Genomic DNA, 24,064 nt, shown 5'->3' with positions numbered 1-24,064 from the left:
AACTGGTGAACTGGCCAACTACCTCACTGATGACAGCACTCAGTAGAGCAGGTCCTGTACCTCATCTGGTCAAAAATAGAACTGTCCCAGATGGTATAGGTGGGGCTGAGCCCTGGGGGAAGGTGTGAGAGAAGAAACAGCCTCATTCCTTGCTGCTTACTCCATATGATGAGCTTGCTGGTAATGTAGTGGAGAAATCAACCTAGTATTGAGGATGAGGGAGAGCTGGTGGGCTGAACAACCCAGCAACCACCAAAGTCCAGAACTAAGGCTATGAGTTGACCCATCACAACTTCCACCCCATTTATGATCTGCTAGAACACTCAAAGAGGGCAGGCAGACCTAAAGTTGTAGGAAAAACATGACATAGGACAACAACAGGATATACCAAAGCAGTCCTAATAAAGGCCCAGATTCAATAGTATAGCAGGAACCAGAGGTCTTACTCATACCAATGACTCATTTCAATTAACACTTGGAAGAAAATTGTATGGACTAAAGTGTATACTGTGTGATTCACTTCTGTCACACTAGAGCTTCCATTATGAGATTTTTATTTTCTTTATCTTTTTCTTTAAATTTAATTTTGTTATATCTTGAGGGAGTTACAAGATCAGAGGTTGGATATAAAAGGATGGAGGATGAGTGGGACTGAGATGCATTCTGTGAAATCCACAGTGAAAGAATAAAAAATTAAATAAATAAAAAATAAATGTACTACTTTCAGCACAGAAAAGAATAGGCATGGAGTTTACAAGAGAATTAAAATGGTTTCATGAAAATTAATGATCTACTTTAAATGGTGATATAAATTTTAAACATGGTACAGGGGTGCTCCATACATTCTTAAGCTCAGAACATTGGAGGAAGTAGTTAGACTTCTATGAGTTCAAAATATGATGATCTTCATAGAAGTTTCTAGGCAAATACACATACATAGTGAGGTCCTGTACACAAAAAATACAACCTGGATTTCATACATTAAAAATCTGTGGCTCCATTTCAAAGAGAGACTCAAACAATTGTATGAAGAAAAAATTGCCCATAGAATCTAACCAATACTATAATTCTATAATACACAATTAGAATGCTGTTGTGCAGTATTTAATATTTGTATTTATTTTTTAGCATAGGAAGTAGGTGTAGTTTAATCCAGATTTTGAGAGTGTTATTTTTTTCTGGAATGGTTTATTTTCCTCATATAATGAAGTGAGTTTTTATCTGGTCGTAACAAGATAATATAGCACTTTGGGGCAAAGATGAAGCCAAGAAGTGCTGCACTAGAAGCCAAGATAGAGAAGACTTCCATAGCCACCATGACCTTTCCCTTGGTGCTGTGGTAGACAGGGAGGAAGGTGACCCAAACACAGAAGAACACCAGCATGCTGAAGGAGAGAAATTTTGCCTCATTGAAAGTGTCAGGCAGATTTCTGGACAAGAAGGCCATGATGTAACTTCCAAGTGCTAAGAAGCAGAGATATCCCAGGACACAATGGAAAGCAATAGCTGAGCCCTTGTTGCATACAATGATGATGTGGCCATATTCTGCATGAGCATCTTGGTCAAGGAAGGGTGGAGAGGTTGCTAGCCAGATTCCACAGAGAACAATTTGGATGAGGGAACATATGAGAATGATGAAGTTTGGGGCCCTTGATACTATTAACCACCTCATCACTCTCCCTGGAAAAGTGACCCTGAAGGCAATAATCACAGTAATAGCTTTGGCCAAGACAGTGGCAAGAGCCACAGTGAATGAACCTCCAAATATGGTCTGCTGCAGGATACATGTGATAGTGTTGGGATGACCAATGAAGAGCAAGGGACAGAGGAAACAGATAGAGAGTGTGATGAGCAAGGTGTAACTGAGGGACCGGTTATTTGCCTTCACAATGGGAGTATCTTTGTGCTTTACAAAGACTCCGAGAACCACAGCTGTGAGTGCAGAGAAGCACAGGGCTATGCTGGTGAAAATCATCCCCAAGAGGTCTTCATGAGCTAGAAAACTGAGAACTTTCTGGAGACATTGGTTCTTCTCCTTGTTGGCAAAATGATCTTCTGGACACTTCACACACTGATCCACATCTGGAAAGAAACAAATGATTGTGAGTTTATGATGATGTGATCCCTTCTCTCTTAATTGTTTTCCTATTACCTGTTCATTGCTGTTACCTAAGTCACTTTCCTTTTTTTTTCTTGAAGCAAAGAAATAAGTACTCTAGTGAAAATTTTCTCATTGTAAAAGCATATATGGTCACCTACAGAGATCTATTAAAATAGTTTTAGATCTTCAAAAGGCACATTTCTAAAACTCTGTTCTTAAAAATGTTTGAAAATCATCTTGAACAAAAATACACACATTGAGCTATGTGTCATATATTTTATGTCACAGTTTTTTTGTATTTCTTAAAAACTGAATTAATTGCCAGATTTTCAATTTTATGTCATTTAAAATAATTTATATGTGTGTTGTGTATATATATATAAATATATATGTGTGTATATATATATATATATATATATATATATATATATATATATGAGACCAAGCACAAATTTACAATCAAATGATCTGTATGAAAGGATGATCTAGGAAGAATAATTATTAGATACAATAAATCAAAGACTTATATGAGTCCTAAATGTGATTGAAATACAGTTTGGAAAGGATTAAGTTTGATACTTTAAAATTATGTGTTAAATTGCATTGTGAAATAAAACACATTATTACTTGCAGAAGAAATATGTTTTTTAGTAAACAATATATGCAATGGATTGCAAACATAAACACTGTATGAATTCCAGTGCCTAGCAGTTGCTGCTTCAAAAGGACTGTAATAAACTGTGACATTTTACTTGCTAAAAACAAGGAAAAAAGTTTGTCTTTGACTTTTTGCCAGATCTTTCCCCTTTCTTATGTTTACAATTCTTCTTTTAGTTTTTAAAAATTTATTCTATATGTTTTTCACATCATGTATCTTGATCCCATCTATTCCCCATCCCTGTGCATCTGCCCTTGCCCAAGCACCCCTAAATAGAACAAAATCCAAGAGAAAAAATTAAAAAATATGAAAGGGAAATATTTAAAATTTCTTCATGGAAGCTCCTTTGCAACCCAATAAGCCACATCGTATACCCCTTTGTCCTTACATCTCTAATTGATAGCATTCATTGCAAAGAGTCATTGGTCTGGTTTGAGGTCCCTGGTCTCCACTACATGATCAAAGATTTTTACTTGCTTAGGTATTGTAGACTACTGTAAGGAAGTCAGAAATTTCCCTGTAAGCCCACATTTACCTGTCTCATTGGAAATCTCATTGTCTGGACAAGGAGTGCAATCATAGCAACAGACAGCCTTGGCCTCCAGGGTAACTTTTCTGAATCCAGGCCCACAGCTCTCACTACACACAGAATGAGGAATCTGAAAAGAACAAAGAAAAGGTTTTGAAATGCATAGGATTGTATAGGAAACCTGGTTATATAGAGGTTTTAAATATTGTACAACTAATTTACTTACAATTATATCTATAAATGAATGTGGTTTTGAAAGACTGAGCCAATCAAAAAGGTCCATATGTTTACAGTTGATCAACAGATTATCACAGTGTTGGATGTTATGGAATATTAATGAGATAGAGACAAGTATGAGGAAGTTGGTTCATTGGGGATTTGATTTAGAAAGGCAAGGCATCCTTCTAAACTGACCCTCTCTCTGGACTTACTGTTTAGTAGGTTTAGCAACTATTACTTCCACCACAATCATGTGTTTTAATTGTTAAGTTGATGGGACTTTCTTTAAAATATCATGGAAAGAAACCTTCACACATTTTTGTGAGGGGTTATAAAGAGAAATTTGCCTATGGTGCAAGAGCCACTCAAGAAGTAAATATCACCATGTCATTGGTTGTTGTTCAGAATGAGTAAAAAGTATAAAGATGAGAATAGTAGCATTCATTACTCCCTAAATGCTGGCTACTAATATGATGCTGTCATTCACCGAATGCTTCTACAACCTTGTATTTCCAAAGGTAATGAACTGTGCCTTCAAACTGACATCCAAGAGAAATGTTTCCTTATGTAATTTTAATTACTTGTTCTTTTGCAGTAGCCAGACAAGTAAGTAAAACACACATGAAAATCATGATTTTCTCCCTTTCTAGGGTCACAAGTGGAAAAAGATAATGGTTTAGAGAAGAAACTCTAAGCACAGAATCAAAATAGATCTGTCAAGTGTTTAGAGTCAGTGAATTAATTCTGGCAGAGACCCTATGTGGTGGTGTAGCTAGAGTTTACCTGCCTGGCCCACAGTCAGGACAAATTTCTCTCACCTGCCAGTCCCACAGCCAATCAGACCCGACCAAGTAAACACAGAGACTTATATTGGATACAAACTGTATGGCTGTGGCAGGCTTCTTGCTAACTGTTCTCACAACTTAAATTAATCCATTTCTATAAAACTATACCTTGCCACGTGGCTCGTGGCTTACCGGCATCTTCACATGCTGTTTCTCATCGTGGCGGTTCGCAGTGTCTCTGACTCAGCCTTCCACTTCCCAGCTTTATTCTCCTCCTTGTCCTGCGTATACTTCCTGCCTAGCCACTGGCCAATCAGTGTTTTATTTATTGACCAATCACAGCAACACATTTGCCATACAGAACATCCCATAGCATGGTGGTTTGGATGAAAAATGCCTCTCAGGATCATAGGTATTTAAATTTTTATTTCCCATTGGTGTCATTATTTGAGCAGATGTTTAAAGTTTATTAGGTAAAGATTTGTTGGAAGAATTATATCATTGGATTGGGCTTTAAAATATTAATGAATGTTACCCCAATTCCACTTTTCTTTGGATACTACCTGTGTATGGACAGAGGTAGTATTTAATTTAATCTTAAATCCTTATTTCTCTCTCCATACTACTTGTTGCCATGCCTCATGTCTATAATGAATTCTCATACTACCAGAACCATAACTGAATATAAACTCTACAAAGTCATGTTTGGTCATGGTGTTTGATCACAGCAACAAACCATAACTATTCTACTTTTCCAGAATGTAAATCACTAAGCACATACTTTCTCCAACACATTGGGCTGAGAGAGACTTTAAGGATTGAGATTACTTCTTAACAGATGTCCCATATTTTTGTCTAGTTGACATAAACTAACCCATACACAAACATTAAAAAAAATTAAAGTGAAATACTTCAATCTGTCAGAATCAAGGCATGAGAAATCAACCTTGTGTTAGTAGCTTTTTGTTATTTCCTATGGGTGATTTTATAGTAATAGGCATTGAGTGAGAAACAAAAGATTATGACAATGAGAAACATATTCTTGTTTTCACTGTAAATTGAAAGCATTGACATAATAGATAACCCACCTCTGAAAATGTTTCTGGCCATTTTATCATCTGCTCATGTAAAGACAACTGTTGATGATGGATAGCATTTGAGGAAAAGGTTCCTACTTTCACCTTTAGTCCAAAACCCTTTGGAAAATTCCAAAAGTTGAGAATGTCATACTCAACATCTGTCTTCTGTTTCCAATCTAAACCCATGTTGTGTTCCACATTAATTTTCCTTAGGAAGTGGTGAAGCTGAAAGGGATGAACTGTGTTAAAGTGCATGCAACACATAGAACAGAACTTTTACAGTGTTTCTCTCACTATTTTAATCTCTGATGTAAAACATAACATTGATATATATATTAATGAGGCAATGGTTGCCTCATTGAGTGGGATTCCATTCTGTCTTTTAATGGGCAGTCACCATCAAGAGAAAACTTACATCAATCTCAAGTAAGGAATCAGTTACTTTTGAATAAGACAAGCTTCAATTTGAAAAATTAGACAAACACATTTACTTTTGGAGTATATTCAGAATTTCAGTGAGTAAAATGAGGGTCCTGATGACTAAAGGGTGCTTAAAAGCTTTGTTTAGGTGTTAATATAATGTTGAAATGAACTGTGTCATTGCTTTTTTAAGGATCCACTTCCGTAATTACTTTTTGAAGATATGTATGGAAGAATTCTGAATTTGTCTCATGAATTTTCTTCCCATGAGGATGATATGAGATTATTTGTGATAGAAATTATATATTGACTAATCAGAATTCAGCCTTGCCACTTGCACCCCATTCCTCAGCAATGGATCTCCATTAATTTGTGGAAATCTGAAAATCTATATATTCTGCATTGCTTTTTAATAAAATATACTAAAAACCACAATAGTTAATTAAATGGTCCCTTAGTTAATTCTCAAACTGTTACAAGGTGATGTTCCAGTATAATCAAAGGCATATTACCTGCCATGGGAAAAACACAATTGTCTTCCCATTTTCATTTGGCTGTAATTGCACTTGCTGAAGACTTATCTCATGGAGACTGTGGGCCACAGCATGCACAGCTTTGTATATGTTGTAACTCTCTTCACTCATGGCCATGTTAAAAATATGCCTAGGCAAGAATTCCAATGAAGCGTTGGGTTGGCAGTTCTCTAAAAGTTGACAATCAAGCTCAGAAAATGGGCATTTGAAGAACAAAAACCACAATTTAGGAAGGTAATTGTCTTCTGGGTATTTATATGGATTAAGGGTTCTAACAAAATTGGTAAACTCATCCATCTCCTCATGGTGGTGTTCAAAAATGAGACTGCCATGGAAAGAGTCTATCATGAAATAATCAGCGTGATTGGTAACATCCCATTGAGAGTTTGTAACCCAGACTTTCTGTGTCAAAAACTGTTGCCCTAGATTTCGCATTAAACCTTGTAGAGAATCAATATCACCATAAATAATTATGACATTGGCCAATGATTCCTGGATCTTCCCTAGACTTTTCCAAAATTTGTTGGAAAATGAAGTCCAGGTGCCTGGGATCATTTGTGCAAAAGCTATGCATACTGTACTACTCTCCATCTTTTCACTTAAATCTGATAGAACATGTGTTCCTCTGTGGTCATCTGGGAGTAGTAGACCAACCCAGGTCCAGTGGAAATGAAGCATCAAAGAGACAATGGCAAGTGACAGAAATGTGTCTTTGGGGGCCATCTGATAGACAGAAGGAAACTGACCATGGTCACTCAAGATAGTATCAAAAGGCCCAAAAGTAAGCTGAAGAGAAAACAAAATAGAAAACAAGGGAAAGAACATTGGCATCAAATATATTCTCAATCAAAAGCAATAAGTGGTCAGTTTGAAGTTATGTTCATTCTTATTTTAAAGACAAATCTCTCTGACCAAGTTTTCCAGAAAGTTACTGCCACAGCTTCCACTTTCAAAAACACATTTTGTCTGGTCCATCATCTTCTTCCTTTCTGTTCTAAGCAATATAAATGTGGGTCTATCACCAAGTGTCTGGACATGTGCATTTTATAGATGCGTTATCCAAGTGTCCTTTTTTCTTCTTTGAAGTCACATGAAATGTCATTGCCAGAGATATAGTTTTCTTTTTCTACACTATAACTCACCTGTGGGAATTTGTAGAGTTGCAGGAGTGTCCCAATGTGTGCAGCTGTTTTCCATGATGTTCCTGTTATCACAGCAGCTGCCTTGTTCTCCTTTGCACAATTGTAATTAGAGAGGGGATAGCTCAGTCCTGTGAGCCAAATACCGGCATTCATAAGAATCTGTAGTTCATTGTATGGGAGATTATAGAAATCAAACCCCAGTGATATGTTTGAAGAAGGTATGGATTCCTGTTGATTTCTTCAACAGCAAAAATTAGAGCCAGAAGAAATTCATAGTTCCTAAAATAATACCTGCATACATAACATAAAAATACACAAAAGTTCATAGACTATACACATCTACAGATTTACTTTAAAATATTTTGTAGTGAAAATATTAGTGTTTCCCTAAAATCCATACTCAATATATTTCTTCAGGTGACTGGAATTCTGATGAGCATAATATGCTATTTGTGTGAAATAAGTATGCCTCAATTTTGACAGTTCCAAGAAAGCTCTGTTTATATCTTCTTTTATTTTAGATACATTAACAGTTATCTGTGGATATGAACAAAGACACAAAATAACACATATCCTGGTTCATTGATTTTGGTCTTTCTGATTCTCTAATTATAATAAGGTGATATGCTTTGATTAAGGCATGCAATTTTCTAAGAAAATATCCTAATCATTAGGTATAATGTTAATGCAAACCCTCTAGATAAACAGTTGTTATTTCTTTGAAAATATTGTTTTTGTTTTATTTTATAGTATTTATGTGTCAATTATATGCATATATGTCTCACTGTCTGTGAAAATAGAGGAATTTTAAATGTTACATTTGCAAGACAAAGCACAATGTCAAGGATCAGTCATAGCTTTCCAAGTTCTATTAACAGGCTCTCTTTAGAGTTCTCACTCTGTGTGCCTGATTGTCTCCATTAAATATTTCCATGGCTTCTTGTGTATTTTTCCCCATTACAATATATGATACTGGATCACATATGTACACTTATGTAGTTTCTCAGAATCTTAACTCAGGTAATCTCATTTATGTCTGAAGTCTTTTGTTTTCTGAGAAATCCTTTTTCTTAATGTCAAAGTTTGCAATTCAGAAAAGATTGCTTTAAGAAACAAACAGAGCCGGGCGGTGGTGGCGCACGCCTTTAATCCCAGCACTCGGGAGGCAGAGGCAGGCGGATCTCTGTGAGTTCGAGGCCAGCCTGGGCTACCAAGTGAGTTCCAGGAAAGGCACAAAGCTACACAGAGAAACCCTGTCTCGAAAAAAAACAAACAAACAAAAAAAGAAACAAACAAACTGGTGGCAGGCATTGGAAATTTCCATTTTAGTTGGTAGTTAGGGGGATAAAGAGACCTCACCACAAAATAGAGGCTACTGCCACTACTCTTAGTTGTTTCCAGAAATAGAAGATAATGTCCAGTTGCTAAAGACAAAACACACTTCAAAATCAGGATGTGCATTGGCACAGCCATATCTGAATGGAATGACAGAAGTCATAAAGCCAGCACAGCTACTTGTCAAAGATCCAGCAAAGCTGAGCCACATGATAGCTGCCATGCCACCTTTGTTTTCATCTCTACCTGTTACAAACTTGGGGCACTTTTAATGTTTGTACAATTTGGGGATATTGGGTTGATAGAAAATTCCCTATAAATTCCTTATGCTGCTTCTAAGCTTCCCCAGGAAAGTCCTGAACATATTATTTCCCCACAACTCTTAGGGAGATATCCTAATCTACTTAAAGGCCTTCCTTATGCCTTGGAGGTTGTAACACATAAAGAAGCCAGAGGTCGCTTCATGTGGCTATGAGACATTCTTGAAACATCTGTCCCTGTACTTACACTGAAACAAGATATTCAAACAAAGTAAATTCAAAAAGGTCAACAAGATCTGGTGAGCTAGAGGAGTTGGCCACAGCTCAGATTACAAGCCTCTTCCCACTCTATACTCAGACAATTATATGGCATACAACTCTGCCCCACATGGAGACATATTGATGAGCAAAGTACAGAGTGGAAAAATGATAAAAGTATAAGAAGTCAGGACCTCCCTTTCTTAAAAGTTAGAGCCACTATAATGCCAAGGAAAAACAGAATGCCAAATTCTGTAAAGATATAAAATATAAACATTGTATTTTGAAGGGATTTGAATAAAAACTACAGCAGCTTTAGCCTGAGGATTTTCCCTGGGCACTCTGACCACTAAGAGTTAGTAATACACTGCCAGAGACATGGCAAAATGCCCAGAGTGGTTGAAGATTTTGTTTTGGTCTAGTGCACTTGAAGCAACCAAAGCTACCAGCCAGAGAACAGGCTGTCATGTGTCTCTAGATTGTTAAAAATTGGGTTATAAGGTTAATGAGTAAGAATGATAAATCTGTTTATTAATGATGTAAAAATCTGAGGAAAAATGATTGAAAATGATAACTCTGTTTTGTCATAGTTCATTAATGCTGACTAAAACATGAGCAAAAAGAAGTGAAACACATGTCCAAAAAAAATGATATGATCTATGTTTTGGAATATTATGAATGTATCTCTACTTACTAAATTCTACATAAATAAAGCCTATGAGAGATACAGGTTGTCAGAGTAGGAAAAGCCATACCAAGATGTGCTTCCTCTCTGTCCTTCTCTCCTAAAACAAAATTAAGAAGTGCCCCATGTCTGATTCCTCTGTCACCGCTCTTGCATCCACCTATCTTCAGAACCTGCCCTCATCCGGAGCTGGACTCCGGCAGTGCATGAATCAATCTCCATTTGACATTGAACCTCCTCACAGAGGAATAGCTCTCATAGTTACAGAAAGAGTCATGCAAGATTCCTATGGAGAAAATCAAGCAGGAGACTTATCTAGTCACAAGGCAAAAGACCCACTACTTGAGAAACATGGATGAGATATTCTGATAGGTGGAATTATGTCATTGATGATCTGGGATAACCTACAGTTGCCTAATTGGACTTAAAAGCTCTGGTTAAGAAGAAATCCATGCTTGGAACTTTGTATTTAGTCAGCTACCTGTGACTGGCAAGGCTATTAAGTCTAAAGGAGAATCAACTTCTGCCACTTTTATGAATCAGTATAACCTGTAACTGCATTTCAAATACTTATAACTATATCCACATGTGAGTATTATCCTTACCTTGTATTAAACAAGCTACTCTGTTCAGCCTATACAGACCATTACAGGCTGCCATAACTGGGTACAATTGCAGAGATTAACAAACCATGAGATGTCTGCTACATATGAATGCATTTACAATATAACCCCTATACCTAAGGATCAAAGAATGTTTTGGAAGAGGGGGTATGTAAGTTGAATCTTAAAAGGTCTTATTAATAAAAACCTCAGGAATGAGCTATTAGGGTAAATTCTGAAAGATCAGAGAGACAGAACAAGCCACAGCTAAACTCACCTGAACAATTCCTCATCTGATTCTGTTTCCACAAATCTTCATACTTAAAGCTTCTGAGTCCTCACCCAAATGGATCTCAGCTAAATTACTGCTAAAAGACTAAAAGCTTAAAAGCCTCTAGTTTCTGGTCCTCACTCCTCATATAACTTTCTGCTTTTTGCCATCACCTCCTGGGATTAAAAGGCTGTGTCACCATGCCTGGCTGTTTCCAGTGTGGCCTTGAACTCACAGAGATCAAGGTGGATCTCTGCTCCTGGAATGATAGGATTAAAGGTGTGTGCTACCACTACCTAAACTCTATGTTTAATAGAGTGGCTGTTATGTTTTCTGAACCCCTGATAGTTTTTTTGAAGTGCATAATATATAAACCACAGAGGAATAAGATTGTTAACAGACATAGGACCAGGACATCTCCAGTAATATAGTGTATTTAAAATGAAAACAGAGGACATGAAGTGCTGTGTGTGTGTGTGTGTGTGTGTGTGTGTGTGTGTGTGTGTGTGTAGGTTCAAATAGTTGGGGAGATTTTGAGATTAGTATGATTGAGATATGTTATTTGGAACTCACTAAAAATTAATAAAATATTATTTACAATGTTGTATTTTGTAAATTATTTCTTGATTTAATAACAAAATAGTTCATACTAAGAAACATTTATGACTTAATAGAGAAAAATACTATTTTTTATATGTTGGACATGTTCAACAAGAAGGAGAATTGTACTTTAAACACATGTAAAAATAATAGAGACTGGGTATGTTAGTGTAGAGTTACAAAACAGAGTCTTGGCCTTGTAGTCACATCATTTATTTTCTCCTTTGACAATTTGCATAACTGATAATATACAATATAGTCAGCAGGTTGATAATGGTAGCAGAATTTACAGACACATCAGTAGGAAAATGTAGCTTGAGTTTTCCTGCCTGGCCCACAGTCAGGACAAATCTCTGTCACCTGCCAGTCCCACAGCCATCAGACCCATCCAAGTAAACACAGAGACTTATATTGGTTACAAACTGTATGGCTGTGGCAGGCTTCTTGCTAACTGTTCTTACAGCTTAAATTAATCCATTTCTATAAATCTATACCTTGCCACGTGGCTCGTGGCTTACCGGCATCTTCACATGCTGTTTCTCATTGTGGCGGCTGGCAGTGTCTCTCTGATTCAGCCTTCCACTTCCCAGCTTTATTCCCCTCCTTGTCCCGCCTACACTTCCTGCCTAGCCAATGGCCAATCAGTGTTTCATTTATTGACTAATCAGCAACACATTTGCCATACAGAACATCCCACAGCAGTTAGAAATCTTAGAATGTTTGTATGGTTTTTGAAATGATTCTAGCATCATATAATTTCCATTGCAAATTATAAGAGATATCATTGTTTACTTATTTGATTATAATAAATGCAAAAATAACATTATATATACATTATTTTGTTATTCAGGTCAGAGAAAAACCAATCCACAAAAGTTTGAATTGTTACTAGAGGTAAATGCCGTAATGGTTTATTCCTGTAACTTACAGATTGAGATAAATGGTTAACAAAAAGTCCCCACAGCATTGACAATGCAAGTGTCAGCATTCACCTCAAGGAGACCTACCAAATACCCTTACATCAGGGAGGCTGCTATATATCTGATGGGTTGTCTTCTCTGTGAAAAACACTTAGAAAAAAGAGAGGTAGAAAATCAGATTCAAGAGGAGGAATCTAGATGAGGAATGGGGTAGATGGGATTCAGGGGAGAAGGAACAGGAGAGGTGGAAGGGGAAACTGTGGTCAATATGTAAAGTAAATGAAAAATGTTAATTGAATAAAATAAAATTTAAAAAAGAAAAAAAATAAGATCCAAGTGCCAAATAAAATACAAGTTGGAGATGAATAAAATTCAGTGGCTACAACAGGAGAGACAACAAAGATATGGGTCTCAAATAAATAAATTCAGGACAAATATTCTTCAATAAAAAATTCAGTGAACATTCAAGAATTACTTTCACCATTTTCAGAGAAAAACGGGAAATCTCACAGGGCAGCCATCCATTGAAAGAAAAATTCCACCAGGCCACAGGCAATTACGGAGCAAAATGCTCAGAATCAAGATACAATTATGAGTTAGACCCTTTTTCACTGATAATACACAGAAGAGAAGATGTGAACAAGGAAACCAGGATGGTTTTATCTATATGAGAAATGTTCTAGAAAATTGGAAATGGCACATTTTATACTTTTCCCATTCCTAAAATGCATATAGTACATATTTGTTTAAGTGTGTATGTCCTTATGTTTATCTATTTGTGATTCTCAAAAGAAAAAAAAAAGCTTTAGTAATTACCAGAAGACATAGGCTAATAAATGTTAGTCAAAGTGAGTTTTCATGTGATTTCTAACATTAAATATGGAATTCAAAATCTTTAAAACAAACATTATATTGTAACATTTATCAAGGAAATGTTTTGGCTTTTAGTACTTAGTAATATACATACATACATATATCTATAGTAAAAAATATAAAAATACTAAATTTCAAGGGATATTTTATTATACTTAGGATACAGCAATCAAGCCATGATGAAAGATAAAAGCCATGGTAAATAAGGTACTAAGTGAGAAGGAAGGCAGAAGATTTTATAGTTGCAGTATATATTTGTGTGGTCTATCCTGTATGAAAACCATACATTTAGGAAATGTATTCCATAAGATAAGGCTGATAATTATTTTGCAATAAAAATACTGTTTTCCTATCATGAATTTGGTTTGGAATTAAAACCTAATGTTACAATTACAGCTGTGACTTCTTAAAATATGATAATTACAAAATAATATATTTTATATCTTAAAAGTGAGGAAGCACAATTGAGAAGAGAGAACATAAGACCTCTTTGCAAACATATGTGTATGTCCAAGTAGGCTGTACACAGAACTTCTACATTCTCTCTGTTTCCTCAGACAAAACCTACAGGCTATTCCCTACTACTGCAACACAACACCAGCTGTAGCCTGTCCCTTTACCCCCTGTCTCCACATCATAGGTATTTACCAGACCTTAATTCACATGGATGGCCCCTTCCCAACTGTTGGTCATGCCTTCCAGAAAACAGGTAAATTCCCTGTCGAAAATTTAGTCTTTCTCTATTCCCTCAGACTGAATCCTCATTTTCATCCCTTCCCACCTGCAGCCTCCTGTTTTCCCTACTCATAGCTGCTGTGGATCTCAGAGACCATCCCCACTATGCATACTCATCCCTAGCCTCCAACAACAGGAAGCGCTCTCCACAAATTCACAAGTGAGCAGGCAAGTAAAACAGGCATCACACACCCAACACACCCTCTGAAGATCCACAGAACAAACAGAAAACAATAAAGAATATAACAACTCAAATAAGACAAACACAGAAATCAACACTTCTAACTATAATCTCCCCAACCCCAGATAAATAAACACCAGCATAAAAATACAATAAATAACAGCCAGGGAAATATGTTTCCACCAGAACCCAGTTATGCTACAACAGATCCTAAATATTTTGACATATTTGATGTATAAGACAAAGACCTTAAGACCAATTATATAAAGATGATAGAGGTCTTTAAAGAGGAAATGAGCAAATCTCTTTAGAAAAAATCAAGAAAAACACAAACAATTGGAGGAATCCATAAATTCCTTAAAGAAAGCCAAGAAAAAAAACAGTTGAAGGAAACAAATAGAATTGTTCCAGACCTGAAAATGGGAGTAGAATCAATAAACAAAACCAACACTGAGGGAAACATGCATATAAAAATTTTGGAAAGAAAACAAGAAATATAAAGACAAGCTCCACCAACAGAATATAAGAGATAAAAGGGTAAACCTTAGGCATTGAAGATACAATAGAAGAAATAGATATATCAGTCAAAGAAAAATGTTACATCTAGAAAAAGTTCCTGATACAAAACATCCAAGTGATCTGGGACAGTATAAAAAGGCTAAACTTAAACAACATAAGAGAAGAGGAAGGAGAAGAATCCCAGTTGAAAGGCAGAGAAAATATATTTAACAAAGTCATAGAAGAAAATTTTGCTAACCTAAGGAAAGAGAAGCCTACAAAAGTAAAGAACCTTAGAGAACACCAGTTAGATTGGATCAGAAAAGAAAGTCACCTGTGACATAATAATCAAAATACAAGCCGGGCAGTGGTGGCGCACGCCTTTAATCCCAGCACTCGGGAGGCAGAGCCAGGCGGATCTCTGTGAGTTCGAGGCCAGCCTGGACTACCAAGTGAGTCCCAGGAAAGGCACAAAGCTACACAGAGAAACCCTGTCTCGAAAAACCAAAAAAAAAAAAAAAAAAATAATCAAAATACAACACATACAGATCAAAGAAAGACTACTAAAATGTTCAAGGAAAAAGACAAAGGAACACAAGGGACACTTATTAGAATTAGAGCTGACTTCTCAATGAGAACTTTAAAAGATAGAAGAATTTGGATAGATGTCTTGCAGACCCCAAGAGACTACTGATGCCAGCCCAGATTACTAAACCAAGCAAAAATTTCAGTAATCATTCATAGAAAATATGTTATTCCCGTGATAAAAATAAATTTAATGTATCTATATCTATATATCTACAGATCCCACCATATGGAATGTGCTAGAAGGAAAACTCCAACCAAAGGGAGATTAGTATATCCAAGAAAAACATGAAATAAATAATCTCACACTAGAAAAACAAAACAAAAAAGGAAGCTCAAAACACACACATCCAAACATGCACACACACACACACACACACACACACACACACACACACACACGCACATCCCACCAACATCAAAACCAACAGCAAAATAATAGGAATTAATAATCATTGGTCTTTATTATCTCTCAATGTCAATAGTCTCAATTCCCCAAAAGAAATACACAGAATAACATATAATACAATGAATCACTGGAATAAATGGTTGGTTCTTTGAGGAAATCAGCAAGGTAGACAAACCCTTACACAAACTAAAAAGGAGAGAAAGAATATCCAAATTAACAAATTCAGAAACAAAAAGTGGTATATAACAGACACTGAGAAAATCCAAAGAACCATAAAGACATAGCTTAAAAACATGTACTCCACTAAAATTGGAAAAACTGAAAAAAAAAACTAAAAAAAAGGACAATTTTCTTGACAGGTGACTTAGGTGTCATTTATCAAAGTTAAATAAAGATCAGATTAACAATTTAAATAGACATATAACTGTTAAGGAAATAGAAGCAGTATTAAAAGCCACTTCCCAGCTGGGTGGTGGTGGCACATGGCTTTAATCCTAGCACTTGGGAGGAAGAGGCAGGCATATCTCTGTGATTTTGAGGCCAGCCTGGTCTGCAAAGTGAGTTCCAGTATAGCCAGGGCTGTTTCACAAACAAACCCTGTCTCAAAAAGCCAAAAATAAATAAATAAATAAATAAATAAATAAATAAATAAATAAAATAAAGCCACTCCCTGAAATATATATGGTTTTACCATTGGATTATGCCAGCTTTACAAAGAAAACCCAATAACAGCACTCCTCAAATTATTTCACAAAATAGAAACAAAAAGAAAATTGCCAAATTCATTTTATGAAGTCACAGTCACCCTGATACCAAATCCATACAAAGATTTAAAAAAGAAAGAGAATACAGACCAATTTCTGTCACAAATTTTGATGCAAAAGAACAAGCTGAATCCAAGAACACATGAAAAAGATCATCTGCCATGATCAAGTAGGCTTGATCCTAGAGATGCAGGGATAGTTCAACATACAAAAATCAGTCAATGTAATCCACCATATACACAAACTGAAAGAAAAAAGACACATGACCATCTGTCTCATTAGATGCTGAAAAAACATTAACCAAAATCCAACACCATTTCATAATGAAAATCTTGGAAAGATCAGGGATACAAGGAACATACACCTAAACATGAGAAAAGCAATTTACAACAAGTTGCAAACATAAAATTAAATTGAGAGAAACTCAATTGAATTCCACTAAAATGAAGAACAAGACAAGTCTGCCATCTCTTTCCATTTCTATTCAGTAAAGTAGTTCAAGTTTTATCAGGAGCACTAAGACAACTGAAAGAGATTGAGGAAGTAAAACTTGACAGGAAGAAATCAATGTGTCAATATTTGTAGATGATATGATAATATACACAAGTGACCTTAAAAAAATTCATCAGGAAAAACCTACAACTGATAAACATCTTCATCAAAGTAGCTAGATAAAAGCTCAACTAAAAAAAATCAGTAGCCTTCATAAAATCAAATTAGCAAAACAATTGAGAAAGAAATCGGGGAAACAACACCCTTCGCAATAACAAGTAACATAAACTCAGAGTAACTTAAACCAAGTAAGCTGAAGAACTGCATGATGAAATCTTCCAGCCTTTGAGGAAAGAAATTGAAGAAGATATCAGAAGATGGACAGAACTCCATGGTCATAGATCAGTAGGACTAACATAATTAACATGGCCATCCTACCAAAAGCAATATATGAATTCAATATAATGCCCATCAAAATTCCAACACAATTCTTTTGGTAGAACAATAATCAACTTCATATGGAAAAACAAAAATGCACAGAATAGCTAAATCAAACCTGAAAAATAAAGAAAACAATGCTGGAGGTATCCACATCCCTGATTTCAAATTGCACTACAGAAGTACAGTAATAAAAAAAAACCTGAATGATATTGACATAAACAAATACATGTCCATCAATCAAAATTAATTGAATACCCCAAAATAAATCCACACACCCACATACTTCTGATCTTTGATAAAGAAAAAATGCATACTAGAACAAAGAAATCATCTTCAACAAATGGTGCAAGTCAAAATGGATGTCTGAATGCAAATAGTTCCATATTTATCACCCTGAACAAAACTGAACTCCAAATTGATAAAAGACCCCAACATATTACCAAACACAATTAACTTAATAAAAGAGAAAGTGGGGAACAACCTTGAATGCATTGGCACAGAGACAACTTTTTGAGCACAACACCAATAGTGAAGGCACTATGACCAATAATTAAGAAAAGGGACCTCATGAAACTTATAAGCTTCTGTAAGGCAAAGGACAAGATCAATATAACAAAACAGCAGACTACAGAATGGGAAAATATTTTTATCAATTCCACATCCCATAGCAGTCTTAAATTCAAAATATATAAAGAACTCAAGAAACTAGGCATAAAAAACCCCCAATAATTCAATGAAAGGATGGGCCACAGATCTGAACAGAGAATTCTCAATAGAAGAATCTCAAAATGCCAAGAAACACTCGAAATGTTCAACATTCTTAGCCATCAGCAAAATGCAAATCAAAACAACTCTGATATTCCATTTTACACCTGTCAGAATGGTTAAGATAAAAAAACAAAAACCAAAAACAGAAGTGACAGCTCATGTTGGAGAGGATAAAGAGCAAGGGGAACACTCCACTATTGCTGGTGGGAGCACAAACTTGTATAACTACTATGGAATTCAATATGGCAGTTCCCAAGAAAATTGGGAATTGATCTACCTCAAGACTTAGCTATAGCATTATTGGACATAAACACAATGGACTGCCCCCATCCTACACAATTACACTTGCTCAACTATTTTAATTTTGTCTCCATTCTTATTAGCCAGAAACTGGAAACAACTAGATATCCCTCAACCACAGAGCGTATGAAGAAAATATGGTATATTTACACAATGGACTATTACTTAGCTGTTTAAAAATAGGATATTATAAAATTTGCAGACAAATGACTGAAACTAGAAAAAAAATCATCCTGAGTGAGGTAGCCCAGACCTAGAAAGACAAATATGGTATGTATTCACTTATAAGTGGTTATTAGTTGTTGAGTAAATAATAGTGAAGCTATAATCCATAGACTCATAAGGGTTAGGTAAAGAGGAGGTTTCTAAGGGAGGAATGCATGGATATCCCTGGAAAGGGGAAATAGAATAAGTTTTGAGAATTGATTGGGACAGGTGGATATAGGAGCAGGAGGGATCTGGTTGGGGTGAAGGGATGTAGAGAATAAGTGCAGGGAAATACAAATAGAATTAGAGGTCACTTAGGGGAATTCTTTGGAAATTTAGTACTGTGGAAACTTCCTGGAGGAGGACCCTAGTGAACATGCTACTAATAAAGGATGTAGAGTATGAACTAGCCATCTTCTGTAGCCAGGCAAAACTTCCAGTGATGGGCCATTGTGCATTTGATTGAGTTGTCGGCCAAAATGGTTCTTTGGTGATACCCAAACAACCCAGCTGATGCTAGGAGAGAGGACCACTCTCCAAAACTATCAGAAGCGCCTAATTGTGTAGGACAACATTCACAGATCGGACACAACATAGAACAGTCAAGCTATTACCTGCATGGTACTTTCACCTCTCTGTTCTAGTCTCTTTGGTGAGGAAAGATGCTCTGCAGTCTACCTAAAGAGAAACATAAATGACAACCAAGCCACAAAATATTTGACCTACAATCTGTCCTGACTGCAAGATGTGCTTGGACAATTGTAGAGCAGTACTCATGTATCTTGTAGGAGTGAACAACCACTGTCTAGTATTTGAAGTACTTACTTCAAGAGGGAGCTCATGACCAGTGCTGCCTGGATGGCAAGGAACCTGAAACTGAATTGCCCAGAGCCTTGGATAGAACCAAACAGTACTGGAAAAAAATCAATGAAATCATTCTAAGATACTCATAGATTGGTTCCTTGTCCAGTTGTCATGAGTGAGGCTTCATCTGACAGCAGATGGAAGTAGGTGCACAGTCCCACAGCAAGACACTACGTGAGAAATTTAAATTGGAGGTCTCCATCAAATCCCTCTTCTCAAAGATCAGGAAATCCCATTGAAAAGGAGATAGGAATATTGGTAGAGTCAGATAGCATGGGGGAAATCAGGATAATATGGGCCACTGAATCTATTAAGCAGGTCTCATAAGGGGTCATAGAAACTGAAGCTACAAGCATGGGGCCTGCATGGGTTGCCACCAGGTCCTCTGCTTGTATGCTATGGCTGTCAGGTTTGTGTTTTTATTCTGGGATTTAACAGTGGGAGAAAGTGTCTCTGACTCTTTTGCCTGTACTTGGGAGTCTTTTATTCCTACTAGGTTGCCTGGTCCAGCCTTCATAGGAGGATATTTTCCTTTTCTTGTTGTGTTTTGTCATGTTTGGTTGTTGTCTCTTGGAGGCCTGCTCCTTTTTGAAGGGAAATGTGTTAGAGTGGATTTGGGATAGAGGAGGTGGGGAATAGCTGATAGGAATGGAGGGAGCTGGAAATGTGGTTGGGATGTATTGTCCATGAGAAGAATCTATTTTCAATTTAAAAGCTATTTAAATGCTGTTGCTTGAGTTTTCCTGCCTGGCCTACAGTCAGGACAAATCTCTCTCACCTGCCAGTCCCACAGCCGCTCAGACCCAACCAAGTAAACACAGAGACTTATATTGCTTACAAACTGTATGGCTGTGGCAGGCTTCTTGCTAACTGTTCTTACAGCTTAAATTAATCCATTTCTATAAATCTATACTTTGCCACGTGGCTTGTGGCTTACCGGTACTTTACATCTTCCTTGTCCTGATGGCAGCTGGCAGTGTCTCTCTGACTCAGCTTCCTGTTCTCTCAATTCTCTTCTCTGTTAGTCCCGCCTATACTTCCTGCCTGGTCACTGGCCAATCAGTGATTTATTTATTGATCAATCAGCAATACACTTGACATACAGACCATCCCACAGCAAAATGCAACAGTAAATTCCCCCCTACACCTTAGACTGGTGAGTAATGTGGTCATTTACTGAATGTGGGAAGTTTTTTTCTTACTTAAAATTATGGAGCTCTTGGGCTGCTGAGCCCTCACTCAGGTTTTAGAATGGTATGTTTATTAAGTCAATGGATACATTTAGGGGATTGAGATTTAGATGTACCAAGAACAATTATAGGTTGCAGAGGACATGATGAAGAATGAAACATGGGGTACTGGTTTAGCACCTAGTGTACTGACAGATTAAACAAAAATAGGTCAATAAAAATACCCACTTTCATGAAATATATGGTTACCCTTAAAAATGAAGCACTATGAAAACATTCACAGACTCATAGAAATGCTGATTTTCTTATATCTTATATTGGGTATGTAAAAATAAGTGTTTTCTGGTGGGCTGCATCTGAATGCCTCCTACTTTGATCTTTTTAATGAATTACAGATTTTCAAATTCCTAAATACTGCTTCTAGGAAGCCAAGAAAGGTTAAATAAAATCATCATGACTCTTTAAAATAAGAAAGACTACATATATATAATTCCCCACACTAAAATAATGAATGTATTCAGAAGCATGAAAGAAGGCTTTTAGATTTGAAGAAAAAACTCATTTGTGTGCTCTACCCTGTGTGAAAAAAAGGAAACAACACGAGATGCTCATGGTAACCTTTTATAATCATGATAGGATTCTCCCATCACAAATTTAGTTTGATTTTGTTTCTAACTTAATAAGAAACAGCCCTATGTGGCCACCATCCAAGTCAGTGTTTCCATAAAACAAATATATGAAAATGAGAATAAATCTTGTTAGAAATACATGAATCAAATAGGTAAATCATAAACATAACTGACATTTAAAGATTAGAAGACAATGGACGTAATACTACACTCATACACTGGCAGAGATTTTTTGACAGCAAACAAGTAGCCCAACTTCTAAATCTGATATCACTGATCCTGAATCAGTGACATCTAACATAGGCAGGTCTTGACACTCTAGCATCACCTCCAACACTCAAGAGACACAGTTTTCAGTGGCATCAACTTTTCTCACAGTAGCACATCTAGCTTTCTAGAATTCCCTTAAGTACTGTATCAACCTTTGAGAAAACCAGCCTTTCTGTGAAGACATAACATGGATAACATGCAAAACCTTGTGGCAGTAAAAACATGGCAAATCAGATCACAAGATTAAAAATATAAATTTTGGAAACAAAAATCAATAAAAATTTTCTTGCATCCCCTTACTATCTTGTGAAGAAAAAAGAAGTGAACAGGAACATACCTTAAAATAGATTTAAGTATAGAACACAGGGTGTCATGATGATAAACATATGGAAAATGGAAGTTTGAATCCATACATCACCTCAGTCATAAAGAAATTATGAGTTCAAAAAAGAATACTTAAACAATGACACTTACTGTAGATGGAAGTCTGAGAAATAGTGTACTAGAGATGCATGTGGAATTTTGTTGATTGTGTAGAAAATATGAATAGGGAAAAATACACCAATCATCACTTCTCCTTCATGGTGAAAATCTTCTTTGATTTTGAAATAGCATTCAGAGCTGCTATAGGCACATACAAAATTGGGAATCAGGAGAAGCTCAAGGATAAATGTCCATGAGGACATTCTACTAACAAGTGTGTCTGCCAAGCTCTAAGTAAGCTAGATGCAGATAGTAAGGAATCCAGGAGATATATAATCAACTCATATGTTTGTGAGTATATGTACTTCTAACCTTGTTGATGAGTGAGGCTGTCACACTAAGCAATACAAACATTTTCTGTTTCCTCCTTTCCCTCTGCCACTGAGAATTCTGGAATCTTTTCTTCTTCCCTTAGGCTCTGCATCTGGGGCCCTGTATTCAGGTGAAAAACAAGTTGGAAAATATATTTGTGAATCTTCTTCTCTAGCCATAGGCATCACAGCTTCAGCCAAGTTGATGGACAAGATCTCGGGGATGACATCCTCTTAGGATAATTTGGTCACAGGTATGAAGCAAGAAACTTTTCCTATGTGACCAGCTGAGGCTGTGGCAAACATGCCATGTCAGAGTTTGCTGTGCTAGTGAAAAAAAAGGGAGAAAAGAGAGAGGGTGAAAAAGGCCCATGCAGCATAAAGCATATAAAATAAGGAGACCATCATTCTTTCCAAATCAAAGTTAACCAGTGGGTGTATTCCTGACATAATGAGTCTAGGAATCCCAGGATTTCATTTTATAGTGTGTCAGTATCTATAGACTACACACAACACAATCAGCTTATTTCTCAATTTTGGAACATCAATGGCCCTACTGAATTCCTTAGTTCTAATTGTGCCACATAATTTTAGTGCAGAAATTAAGACTGTTTTCATTATGAGCTTCTTCATTATAGAAGGTATAGAAGTTCTCGTACTCACAGATAAACATTAGGGGAGATAGAAATGTTAAGCACAGGGGGTTTTCCTTTCAAAAGGAGAAATGTAGAATTTGATTTCCACCTAGAAGGCTAGTAGTCGAATTTTTAATGGCCTGGTGAGCTTTTTTTCTGTCTGTGTGGCTGGATCTACACTCATTCTCCCCTAGACACATGCCTTGAGACTTTCCACTTAGAAAATGGAATCCGTATCTTTACGGAAAATGTTCACATGTAGTAAATCTACATAAACCATCTTTATAGAAGATGTCACCTGCACTTTCCATAGAGTTTCCATTGTGCGAATGGGATTGAGTTATCTATCACCGGGGAAACTTTTTGCCAAATTGTGCTGTGCTGAAATATGTCTAAACCTTAGTAAATTAATATATGATATCAACTTTGGCACACAGGACAAAGTCCTGACTATAAGGTGAAACTTTCCAATACTGACTTCAATTTTCTTGTCTCTTCTGCATGGGAACAGAACAAGTTATTTCTATACTTACTGTCATATCTTGCAATTCATCTTAACAAAATTTTTGCATCTAGGGTAAAGACTCAGACACTATTGGGATGCAGACCTGACAGTAATATGAAATTTCTCAGGAAGGAGACATGGCTCAGTGGTTAAGAGCAATAATTGATGTTCCAGAGGAACCAGGTTCAAGTCCCAGGTTGTCTTGTGTCTGATCATGTCAGGATAAAAAAGAAGAATGAAATTTCTCACCATGGGATTCTCAAATTTTTACCAAAAATCCATTAAAACCTAACTTTTTTCTTTTCTTCACAGAAATATTTTATCATAGGCCTGCTCCATAAGTACACTGATCATTCTAAGAAGCCACATAATCAGTTTAAAGTCTTAGATTGCACTCACTGTGGATCTCTCTATGATGCAAAGGAGTCACCAGAGCTGTGATTTTGCAAATTGTAATTTATAGCCCTACATAGCATGTCCTTGTTCCATTGCCTATGCCAAAACATAAATCATAGAGAAAAGATTGT

General features: G+C 36.4%; 1 pseudogene; it reads right to left on the bottom strand.

The window, feature by feature from the left end:
- Positions 1-1,168: 1,168 nt before the first annotated feature.
- LOC128125805 (vomeronasal type-2 receptor 116-like) lies at positions 1,169-22,289 on the bottom strand (annotated as a pseudogene).
- Between the last annotated feature and the right edge of the window lie 1,775 nt (positions 22,290-24,064).

This window comes from Peromyscus californicus, unplaced genomic scaffold, assembly GCF_007827085.1.
Source record: "Peromyscus californicus insignis strain IS unplaced genomic scaffold, ASM782708v3 Scaffold_4__1_contigs__length_199733344, whole genome shotgun sequence".
In the NCBI taxonomy this organism is placed as follows: Eukaryota; Metazoa; Chordata; class Mammalia; order Rodentia; family Cricetidae; genus Peromyscus; species Peromyscus californicus.
Note: the sequence above shows the minus strand (reverse complement) of the source record. Positions and strands in the feature narration are given on the sequence as shown.